Below are 12,605 nucleotides of genomic sequence, written 5' to 3'. Positions count from 1 at the left end.
TGCCACTGCTGCTGTGTATAAATGCGTGTCGCATACACACACAGCGCACATCCGGCGAACACTGAGCCATTATTTCCTCCGAGCACACCCCTCCGCGTAATGGTTTACTAATGTCGTGTGAAAATCGTCACTTTCTCGTATCTATCTTGATATCGCAATGACAATCATTAAAGCACAAATTTACATTCCCTCTGTTCAAACGGTCATTATATAATTTTTGTGAACTAATAATTGTCGCCAGCAACATTTTCTACGCATCTTGGTAGACGTGTCTTAGCAGCAACGTGAGAAGCGGATCGTCTTTCTACGGAACACGATACGACGGCTCTTTTTCTCGAAACCTATTTTCATGCTTACAGAATAAAGATCCCTCTTTTTCGATATTTGATGTAGAACAACGACGAATAAAGTGCCAGTACACATGTAGGGCCTACTAGGCCCCATTAGGCAATGCAAGATTGCCACTTTAGATATCCCTTTTCGAATAATGTTTGATGATCCCCAATAAAAACCTGTCAATATGAATATCATAACACTACTTCTCTAAATATTGCAAATACGTTATAAAGATATAATTTGTATTGTGTTGTGAAAGGACTGGCCTCGACTAGCCTGCTTGCTATTGCTGTTTTGTTTTTTTACCAACTATTATTTTCTTTAACTCTTTGACTATTTAATGTTTGTCATCGATGTTATTGTTTGATAAATAAATTCCATTTAATTAATTAATTAATTCATTCATTCACTTGCTAGATCAATACCTAATATACTAAGTTGTATTCGATGTATACTCTATGAGACCACTTGGTAGGTACAGGTTTGTCTTTAATCGAAGTCGAACTAGAATTACTCATGACATAACAGTTGAAGTTCTACAGAGTGGTAATCAGCGAACTCCAGTCGAAATTTGATCAGTTGCCTGAAGAAGATAACTGTAAATTCGATTCTTGTAAAATCAAAATAGTGCCACTAACGTCGCCTGTCTGTCAGCTTGTGTCGTTCTGTAATTGTTGTATCAAACGTCATGTATGGGAAATAAATCGCACAAAGTTATCAATTACTTTCGACGCCACCAGTTCGCAAAAAGGTTGAAGCATTTACAGCCAGCGCATGTACAATAATCATGATGTCTGGAGTCCAGAGCAGAATTGTCCCATGTATTTAGAAACAGATGCACCATGAAATCATTCATTCAAACCTGTAATGGGTTTTCGGATGTCGGTGTGGTCATACGTTTAATTGCCCACCTACGATATCGCTGTGGTCAGCTTGAGTCATGTACAAAAGTGTACTCGCGGTTTCACATTCACAGTCACGTTATACTTGTACTTTCACTTGGAAATTAATCTTAATCAGCTGAAGCCTCAACAAAAACACCTTTTGACATTGACAATGGGAGAAAAAAACCCTGTAATTACCGTGCAGAAGATTATATCTTAAAATGCTTTTCATTTCCTATAGATGTTGTTAAATGATGATAACTACCAGAGATATTTCAATATAACATCACTTCTATGGCGACATTTTGCAAATAGTATACTATACACGTAGTGCTAGTATTTGCAAAATGATGTCACAAAACAATTCTGAACTTGTACTCTGCTTTATACTGTCACTCTGTGAAATGTAACATTATCAACAAGACAATTGTGACGTCACAAAACAATTGTGACATCGCACACTTCGCCGCACCGTCGCTCTGTGAAATGTAACAATGTTATTTCTAACAAAACGATAATTGTGACGCCACAAAGCAATTTTGACTTTGCGCACTGCTCGTACCGTCACTCTGTGAAATGTATCAATTTTTAACAAAACAATTGTGACGTCATAAAGCAATTCCGACATTGCTCATTGCTTCGTACCGTCACACTGTGAAACGTAACATTTTTTTATTACTTTTTTTTTTTAACAAGGCAATTGTAACAAGTCATCACAAAACAGTTCTGACATCGTGCGCTGCTTCTTTGGGTCATAGGGTCCCTTCACAACATCGCATCCAACACATGAGGTTTCGCCTTGTTCTTTTGGTTACATTTTTGACCCAAAATATAAAACAAAATATACTTTGCCTAATTTCGAGTTTTTTGTTAAATCTACAGACCTCGGTGCCTCCAAAAGAACTATTCACTTCGGGGCTGCGCCGCTCAGTGAATAATTCTTTTGGAGTCACCCCTGCCCATACTCAAGGCGAAGTACATGTATATTTTTGTATACTATATACTTATGATTCTAGCGAACTGAAATTACCCTCTTCTAGACATGGAAATTCATTGATCTAACTTTCCAGGCCTGACTTTGTGTTTACAGTAAACGATTTTCATACTTGGGGGAAAATTAAACATGACTGCAGTAATGGGCTCGATAACTACATGTTTATATGATATCTCTCTCTCTTTCCGGGTGCCTATTTCAAAGTCTAGATAAGAGACTAGCTCGATAATCGATCTTTATAGAAAAACAAGTGATGGTAGACGCTATTCGAGTGACTGGTTTTGCGCGTAACTTCGCATTGTTTGCTAACTGGAGGCTGAAATGATTGCTTTAAAAGCGTCTGTGCCATGAATGATCCCTATTCACGCTCGCAAAGCTATTATTGTATGGGCGTATTACGGCAGGTGGAAACAAAGGAGGAGGAGGAGGGGGAGGGGAAGGGGGATCAGGAATAACCTTGTACCCACTCGCACCTGTGGTACAGCCAGTGTAATTATGAAGAGTGATTTTAGAAAAGAAAATCTCCTTTACAAAGCAAGTCATCGTAGCAAGAGTGTCACTGGGGTCATACGATACAATCCAGAGTAACGTTCCTCTCTTTCGGTTTCGACTGTCTTTCCATAGGGTCTTGTTTTTTCCTCGGAAGCGCTTCCAAAATGTACTCGCGTGGTTGTATCATCCTATCATTGATAGGCATGTTAATGATTGATGAGTAATTGATACATGTACATGTTTCATCCCATCTAGAGGCGAAAGGGATAATTTTCAGAGTTTGACGTGAAGATTTCGATGACCTGTGCAAACGCTTAGCGTCCATGTGTTGACTGTCAGCTGTCATGTTTATAATACATGCACATCGTGAGGAAACACAAACTGCACTGCTTCAGAAACACTTCGTCAGGAATGTTTAAGGAGAAAATCCGCTCTACATTCGCGCGGACTCGAATATTGTAGGGAAAAGTGAAGCAAGCAGAGTGGTGAAATAAACAACGACGGAAAATCAGAGCGTCGAATGGGACTCGTTCCATATCGCATGTATTTATGAAACTGTATAACAGTATACTATGTAGAATTATGATGAGGTGTGATATCGTCAGACCGTCACTAGGGTTTTCCCACTGATTGACACACAAGGCATGATGTGGAATCATCTTCCTCTTCTGAGCCAAATCGCATCTCCTAAAAGGGTCCAAATCGAAGGAGCACCCCCTCCCCCCCCCCCCCCCCCATCCTAGCCCTCTCAATAGATGCAATGTATACGAAGTTTATATTTTGACGCTGGGGTTGAAAGCAGTGGTCGTTTACAAGAAAGTCAGAAGCTTCCGTCCATCCTTTTCCCTTTTCTTCAAGAATGGTTCAGAGTAAATGCACGAGATGTTTTAGGGCTAGTTTATATCTGTAGAGTTAATTCATGCACTGAGGAAGTGTTTCTCGTGAAACTGAGGAAATGTTTCTCGTGTTATACAAAAGGTACATCCTGCCTGTATATGACTGGAAAAAAACGATAACATTGTCGTAGTTGTGGTAACTGTTTAAGAAACTTCCTAACCTGCATGATGTACAGGTTGCACTTTCCTCAGTATGTATACAATAATCTGTACGTGCATATGTCGTTAGTTTTACCCAAGGGGTGTGTGCCGCTACTGGTGTAAGTGTCAACTATAAGGAAGTTATTATTAGTGAGTATATAGATGGACATGAATGAAACCACCTAATTACAATCTCCGAAGAGATGCAATGATTCATTTGATTGATAAGTATCGATCGCTCTAATGTGCATGTCTATATACCCAGCCAAACTCAAATGAATCTGCAGATGTATTATCTGTATAATGATATTCAGTGGCGGATCCAGGGGGCGGGGCGCACCGGGCGCGCGCCCCTCTTTATTTTTCATTAAAACAAAAGAAATAAAAACAAAACAAAAATGAGGGTTGCGTGTGCGCCCCGGCGCCTCCCCTTTACGAAATTCCGGATCCGCCCCTGATATTACATGTCAAAATAGGCCCTACATCCTCTTCCAGATACGACCTTACGAGGTTACTTTCAAATCAATGTCACTAAGTTAACCTGTAGTCATAGAGCATCATTGGAATGGATTTTCCTTTTGTCAAGACATTAAATTCGTGAAAAAGATCTGCGTATTTACGATCGCACTAAATGCATGCCCAATAGTAGGCATGCAATATTCAAAACTTGAGTGAACCTATAATGCAGAATTAATTCTGATTCAATCGACTGTCTTTCTCGTTGTACGCATACTTCATCAGCTTTGCGTGGATTACCTACGTGTTTTGTTTTTTCTTTATGCAATATTGAACGACCTTGTATAGTTTTGTTTGATTTGTGAGTGATCGGTTTAATTGTTTTTGCTTTCTTTCTTTGATGATACGGATGTATAGTATTTGCTGTAATTGTTCGGCTTGTTGATACATTTCATTCACTGATCTGTTAACTTTTCATTAATATTTCTGTCATCTCTCAATCAAAATTACTTTAATTAAGCTATTTAATTTATTATTTATTATTTTTCAGCCAGTCAGTCAACTTTATTCTGATGCATTCATTTTTTATTTACATTCTCATCTTTAAACGCATATGTACACACCAACTATAGAATCAATAATTCACCCATTCATTCATTCATTTACGAACTTATTTTGTGTCACGCCGGGGCTCAACGTTATAATGCGGGTAATTCGGGAGTGCAATGATGGCGATGGAAAGAATATAAAAATTTCATTTCATAATTGCTAGCTGAATTTGGAAAATCAGACTAGCAAGCATGTTTCAGGCTCTATACATTCTTTAAATATCAGTATGAATACCACCTCACAAATGTAATAAAAAAAGAAGAAGAAAAACGTGGGTGTATGTGTGACAATGACGGATATATCACGATTCAATATATGAATATGTTCAGTGTATATTCAGTTTCACTCAAATCTGTGATGGTGATAATATCATAGTTCGCGACTCTGATACCCTTCCTTCCTTGTTTGCCAGAGGGGAAATGTGTTGAACCGAAGCGTTCTCTGTATGCATGTGAGGATAAGAAGAAAAGGCTCATGATGATGAAAGAGGGATAAGAGAAAAAAGGGAGGAGGAGACGGAAGAGAATGAAGACACGAATTAAGAACAACATGAGGAGGAGGGAAGAATAATGGGGAAGAGCTAGGGGGAGAAGGAGGAGGAGGATGGTCGAAAAAAAAAAAGAGAAGGAGGATGCGGGAGAATTAAGGAGGGGTAGACATATAGTGGGGGAAGAAGACGGAGAAGAAGGAAGAGAATGAGAAAACGAAGATTTACAGGAGGAGGGGGAGAAGAAGATATAAAGAAGAGAGATTATGAGAAGGAGAGGTAAGAGAAGAGGAGATGAGGAAACGAAGAGTTTCAGGAGGAGGAGGGGAGAAGAAGGGGTACCGAGGGGGGGGGGGGATCAAGTGGTGCATGAAGGGAGAGAAGAAGATATAAGGGATGAGAGACTATATGATGAGGAGGAGAGGAAAAGAAAGAGAAGAAGTTGGTAGGGAGGAGAATGAGAAAACGAAAACTTACAGGAGAAGGGGAGAAGAAGGGGTCCCGAGGGGGAGAAGAATTAAGTGGTGCATGGAGGTGGAGGAGAAGCTATAAGGGAGAGAGACCATGATAAGGGGGAGGGGAAGAAGTATAAAGATAAGTATATAGGAAGGAGAATGAGGAAACGGAGATTTTTAGGGGGATGGGAGCCGAAGGGGTCCCGCGGGGTGCATGAAAGTGGACAAGAAGTTATAAAGAAGAGAGACTTATTATTATGAGGAGGAGAGGAAAGAAGTAAGAGAGGAAGTAGAAGAATATAAGGAAACGAAGATTTAAAGGAGGAGGAGGGGGAAGAAGGGGTCCTGAGGGGAGAAGAATTGAGGGGTGCATATAATGGAGGTAGAGGAGATGCTATAAGGGAGAGAGTCCATGAGAAGGAGAGGAATAAGTTATAAGACAAGAACAGTATACAGGTAAGAGAAGAGGAGATGAGGAAACGAAGATTTTCAGGAGGATGAGAGAAGAAGGGGTCTCGAAGGTGCATAAAGGTGGAGAAGAAGCTATATTAAGAAGAGAGATGAGGAGGAAAAAACAAGTATAGAGAAGAAGCAGGAGACTGAGGAAACGAAGATTTTCATCCAGGAGGAGGGGGAGAGGGGAAGGGGGGGGGATGAGAAGAAGAAGAAGAAGAAGAGGAAGAAAAAAAATGTAAGTACCTCCGAAGTGGCCCATGAAAGTCGACAAAGAAGAATTAGGTTTGTTTGGACTTTGGAGCTTTTTTTTTTTTTTTTTTTTTTTTTTGGGGGGGGGGGGGGTTTATAGGGATGAGCAGGACGAGAAGAAGAATATAACCACATCATCCTGAACCAAGAATATAACCACATCATGCAACTGTTGGATGGAAATTGATATCCTTATAACAACGGAGTCACCACGTCGTTGCATGGCGTAGCTGTCGGCTGACATCATTGCGCACTGGATGTTGCCGATTCGTCGAGGTGTTCGGATGTGTCATAACAGGGAAGGTGCGCTACTCACGAAGGCCGAATCATGCATATCGCTTGGCCTGTTCGTCAGAGCTCCCGAAGCGAACCCTGCAGACTATCAAATACCCCACCCCCTATCTCTACCCCTAAATAGTGATTGTATACCCTTTTCGTCATTACGCCGTGGTCTACACATTGAGACCGTACATACTTCTCAATCCACTCACTAAACTGACAGCTGAGGGAATAATTGTTCTGAAAACAATATCTTACCAATATTTATGACAGTGTAAAAAAAAAAAAAAAACCATCCCTTCAATGAAAATATCGATTTACAGTGACACTGAGTAGTAGGCCTAAAACTCGCATTTGGAATGCTGGTGGTCAATTGGTTTCTGCATGAAAATAAGAAGTCGTGTATAAGATACAATTGAACACATTTCTGAATGCTGGGTCGGTAAATTGCAAATCGTTCTGACGGCGTTTGATACTGAATCAACCGATTATCATCCGTATAGAAGCCAGAGCACAATACTGCGGCCAGCAGACTCGACCCTCTTCACGCTTCTATATACGCCTGCCAGTCGTTGTTAATAATATTATTGTTGATACTAAGCTCATCACAATTACAGGGCTATCATTAGAACATGATTCAATTCACGCTCAAAATTCTGTAAAGACTAGAATGAACGATTTTCATCAGTTTCTGTTAGTAACGAGGGAACTTAAAGTACGTTTCTTCGTTGTTGTTGTTTTTCATCTAAAAAAAAAGAAAAAAGTTCCTCCTCCTCCTCCTCCTCCCCCCCCCCCCAAAAAAAAAAAAACCACACATGATTTTGATAAATATTATCTATTTATGTGTGCTATGATGAAGCCTCTGATGAAACAAACATGCTCTTGCTCTCGGGACTTTGAAAATCAAGAAGCGTTCGGGTGTTCTGATGGGTTGTAGATTAACCCGTGTTGCTTTTGTTGTTGTTAATATATTTGGGTTTTTCCTCGTTCAATTACAAGTAGGTCCTACATGAAGTTTTTTTTTTTTTCTCACAGATCGGGAACTTCCTGGATTCAAGTAGCACAATCATTGAATACAATGAAGCTGTTATTTCCCTCGCCCCCTCTCCCTCTCATCCCCGAGCTCTCACCCCTCTACCCCCCCCCCCCCCATCTTCCATTCTCTCCAATTCTGCTTCTTTACTTTAAAACTTTGAGAATCATCATCAACCAACATTAAGTTGCTTCCATTTTGAAAGGGGAAATCGATGTAATCCTTGCTGCATTATTTTGTTCATCATTTTAAACAGAGGATGCGGGGGAGTACTATTTCTTCTTTCCACGATTGCGTCCAAAGGGGGAGGCAGTGTGCTAAATATCTCTGTCGTTCCATTCAGGGAGGTGTTCATTGGATGGAGAATCATAAAGAGTTAAATCTGGTCTGGTACCTAGACTAGGGTCTCTTTCTTGCTCTCTTCGTATACAGACTGTGTGTGTCCATTACGTGTAGACAGGCAATGTATAGAAAGTAGCTCCGTGGTATGTTACGACCGTCAGATGTATCGTAGGATAGGACGCCGGGAGTTCATTGAGGTCAAGCTGAGTTCATATACGGGCGCAACACAACTAATGCCCAATTAAACCTCGTTTTATTGATATATCGCCAGCCGCGAAAATCAGCGGCCGTTTACGGTGGTCCGTAAAGAAATGTCGTCATCTTCGGTGTCTGACGTCATAAGCATCTTACCTGTCGTGACTTCGGACCTGTGTAACGTCCTCGTCGGGTGAGGACATGTTTAATCTCCACAGCGTCATCCTTGCAAGATAACATTAGCCATCACAATCGTGACGATATACCAGACGGGGGTGGCGTTTTTTGCACAGACAAACTTTCACAGACGGAGATATAACAACAAAGCATTTTGAAGAGCGATTTCGTGAATTGCCCCTCACAGCCCCAGAGTTCGCCCATCACAGGAAAGCGATTAATGGTGATAAGGTCCACATAAATAAGCTTTTACACACCATTATATTTTTATCGAATCTGATAGTTTTACTCAGTGTACCATTTGTGTGGCTTTTGACTCTATCTTTTATATAAATACGTCGGTACATCGAGAGATTTGACCTAATCAGTCAGAAGTCGGGCGGGACAAAGTTCAAGGTCACTGAAAATTTAGAAATAATTCATCACAGCAGAGGCAGATCTATGTGAATTACTCGATAACTATATAAAGGGCCTATATAGGCCTACCAGTGTTTGTTTTCCATGTTTACAAGCCCAACAAATTTCATTAAGTTCAATCGCTGGATGACCATTAATTGGTTAAAAGCATGGAGTAATTCAGATTGAACGAAATATTTCACTCTCATAGTATAAGAAACATAATAAGTTTCATGCAGTTGTTCCTTTTTTATTTTCCTCCTTGTTTTATTTTCCTTCTCCTCCTCCGGCTTATGATAAATTTTCATATTTGATTAATTCAGTTCGTCTTGATATCAACAAGTATATTCTTCTAAACGATGTGAAATAGATACAAGCGACTTGAATATTAATACAGTGTATCGCTGATATTTTCGAGATGATGGGCTGTTTTAAGATTGAAGTAGTTGATTTATTTTCTTTTATATTTTCTGTTATACACAAACATAAAAAATGCACCCATACCACGGTTATTTATACATAACGCATTCCATATCATGGCGGTTGGTTTAAACTCTTCAAGGGAATATGACATTCCTCTGAAAAAAAAGAAAGTATAAGGAGGTGGGGACAAGAATAGACTTAGCTGATGATATTGTGTAGTTTACTACATAATTGTATAGCGATAGTTCAACAGGAAATATATACTTGTCATTCAATACCATGTCATAATACGCTCACATAAACTGTTGACGACATTGAAGATGAGCTTTCGAAAAGGAAGCTTTCGCCGCGTATAGATTTAATGTTGTTTTTGATAGCAAGACAAACGGTCAAACAAGCCTGAAATCTCTGGCATGGCGGTTATTCACCAGGAAGATCGTGGCTGAATAGTCACTGAAAGGTTTCATATCACTTTCACATTCTCCTAAAAAGAGAACCGGTATAGTTTCAATCCTCCTGTTTCTCGGTGAGATTTTGTCTGTATTTCGCGCAGTGCTCTTAAAGCTTTAAAACTCTCAAAAGGAGATTTTTACAGCGCAATTCCGCAACGTGCTCAATTAAGTTGGCATTAAGTAAAGTATAAAAACTATTAACAAAAAAGAGAACATATAGTATAAAGAGGTTTCATGGAAATTGGACCTAGATTAGAAGCTTGTCTTTTCAAGTGTCAGTTTTCAGTGTCAGCTTTTGATATCAAATGGCTTTAGACGACGATAATATTATCGTGTCCTCGCAAGTGTCCTATTCACTTACGCACAAATATTACTAGATTTCCCGTTTTGACATGAAAGTACAAAGAAAAAAAATTACAGATCTCTGCATTATTATCTTTTTTTTTTTGTGCGTCTTTTTTATGCGTTGTAGTAATGTATATAGCAATGACAACTTCTGGCGAGGAAAAACTTGTCATGCGTCAGTTGCTAAATCATAAAGCGTATAATTTTCATGATAAAGTTGCGAATAAACCTACGGGAATTGCTATAATAAATATCATCGTCATATCAGCTAATTTGCCTATTACATTGTGATTGTACCGATATCACTGTTACGCAGTGAAATCATGGAATTGTAAAATTCTATACTAATTCCATATCTCAGTCCGATTTTGATGAAACTATCAGTCTGTTCGTCGTAGTTTTCCTCTGCTTTGAGCGTGGTGATCCTACTTGGTATATTTTTTTTTCTGTGCTTCTGGATACGCAGTGCTCTATCTGTCAATGAATTAGTTATTACATATATTCATTTATGTCCATCACTATTAAATGTTCGTTTGCTTGTTTGTTTGCTTTTTTTTAAAGTAAGTGTTTGAGTATACCATTTTTTCGCAGGCTCCCACTTAGTCATGACACTTATTAAACGGTTCACAGAAAGTCAACATATTGTTTCTTTCTTTTACGTTTACACGAGAAAATCTTATGAGCAAACGCAGTTCTTTTAGTTTGTTCTCAATTGAGGAAAAATGATTGAGTTTCTGCAAGGACAGCTTAAACATGATGACACCCACAGAAAATCACAAACGCTTTGCAGATGGGGTTCACTTGATTTAGTAACATGCGAAGTATAAGCATGGATTCGCATTTCTGACCAATTATCGTAAACAGAAGCAGTCCACACTCGTGAATGGCTCTATTGTATAGGCCCTGTAGATTTTTGGCGCGACAGGAGAGAATAAATAAAAATCTCCAATGTCACGCTCTCAAACAAAGCAAACAAAAACCAGCAGGCAAAACTTTAATAGGTCGCCGCACTATGGAAACACACTGCATCGATCCTCAGACGATTGTCCTTGACATTCGGGTAGTTTCTTGCTAATGTGACTTCCCATTCATTTCAAAAGTAAACGCATGGCTGCATTGTGTAACAAAAAAGCGGCTAAGCACTTGTATGGCGTACAATAATGTTTGTCTTTTCTTTCCCACAACTGCGTGCCAAGGCATTGTGAACTCAACACATGACTGTGCCTCACCGCCACGTGAGGTCACACTTGTCCGTCAATTTTACAGTCGTGGCGCTTGAAGTTCCCCGAATCAACAAACCAAGGAGCATAACTGACCACCGCACCCCTCCCAAAACTCATTAGGTCTTGTTTTTTAATACTCAATCCAAAAAAAAAAAAAAAAAAAAAAAAAAAGATATATTTATACATTCCTATCATCTCAATTGAAGGACATTTAAAAAACATGCATATTTTTACTAAAAGTGACGGACAAGATTACAACTTGTTGAATATGAAGATTTGGTCCCTGTGATATGGGAGGATCTGTGAGAAATGTAGAAACTACTGGTAAACAGGGGCGGATGATTGTGTTTTGTTTTTTGCTTTTTGTAGGATATGGGGAGCACTGCTGCCTGGAGGGAAGTCAAATTGTGATTCGTTTGTTACATTTTCTTTTCTCAAAAGAACTAAAAGTACAATGTGTGGGGCTGCATCCCCATGCGCAGTGCATGAAATGATGAATAAGAAAAAAAAAATTGTTCATCCACTCTGTGCCTCTGCCATGCCAGGCAAGGGCCACAGAATGTTTTTTTTTTTTTTTTTTTTTTTTTTTTTTTTTTAATGGGTGGCTAACTAACTGGGGGGGGGGGGGGGAGGGGGTCTCCAAGGTAGCGCTTGTGGTTGGGTCAAGAGTCAGTGCCAACCCTCATATAACCATTGTGGTTGTTGTTGTTGTTATCATTATTATTGTTATGATGATGATGATGATGATTATTGTTATTATTATTATTTTTTTTATTATTATTTTTATCATTATTATTATTATTATTATTATTATTATTATTATTATTATTATTATTATTATTATTATTATTATTATTATTATTATCATTAGTATTATTATTTTTATTATTATTATTATTATTATTATTGTCATTATTATTTTCACGCAACCACCATAGAAAAAAAATTCTGTTTGTCACATGTTCTCTGTAGTGTGTTATGCATACGCTGTTCTTTGAACAAGTGTTATTTATCTCTTGTATGTAACGCTGGTGGAAGGCACATTTCCACATTTGTACTTGTGGACTATAAAATATTCAGTTCAGTTCAATTCAAATAAATCATTGTTATTCCTATCAATTTTTCTGCTATTGTTATCATGATCATTCTCAAGCTTATCATGGGTTGTTATTTAGATAACAAGAGATATCTTTGACTTTTTATAGATTTGCCTGAAGTGGAAGCAACTGATTTGTGCAATTTGCATTTGACCTATTAAATTGGCTATTTTATGTTGATTTCAGAA

This window comes from Diadema setosum, chromosome 22 (genome assembly GCF_964275005.1).
Source record: "Diadema setosum chromosome 22, eeDiaSeto1, whole genome shotgun sequence".
Classification (NCBI taxonomy): Eukaryota; Metazoa; Echinodermata; class Echinoidea; order Diadematoida; family Diadematidae; genus Diadema; species Diadema setosum.
This window is presented reverse-complemented; position numbering follows the sequence as displayed.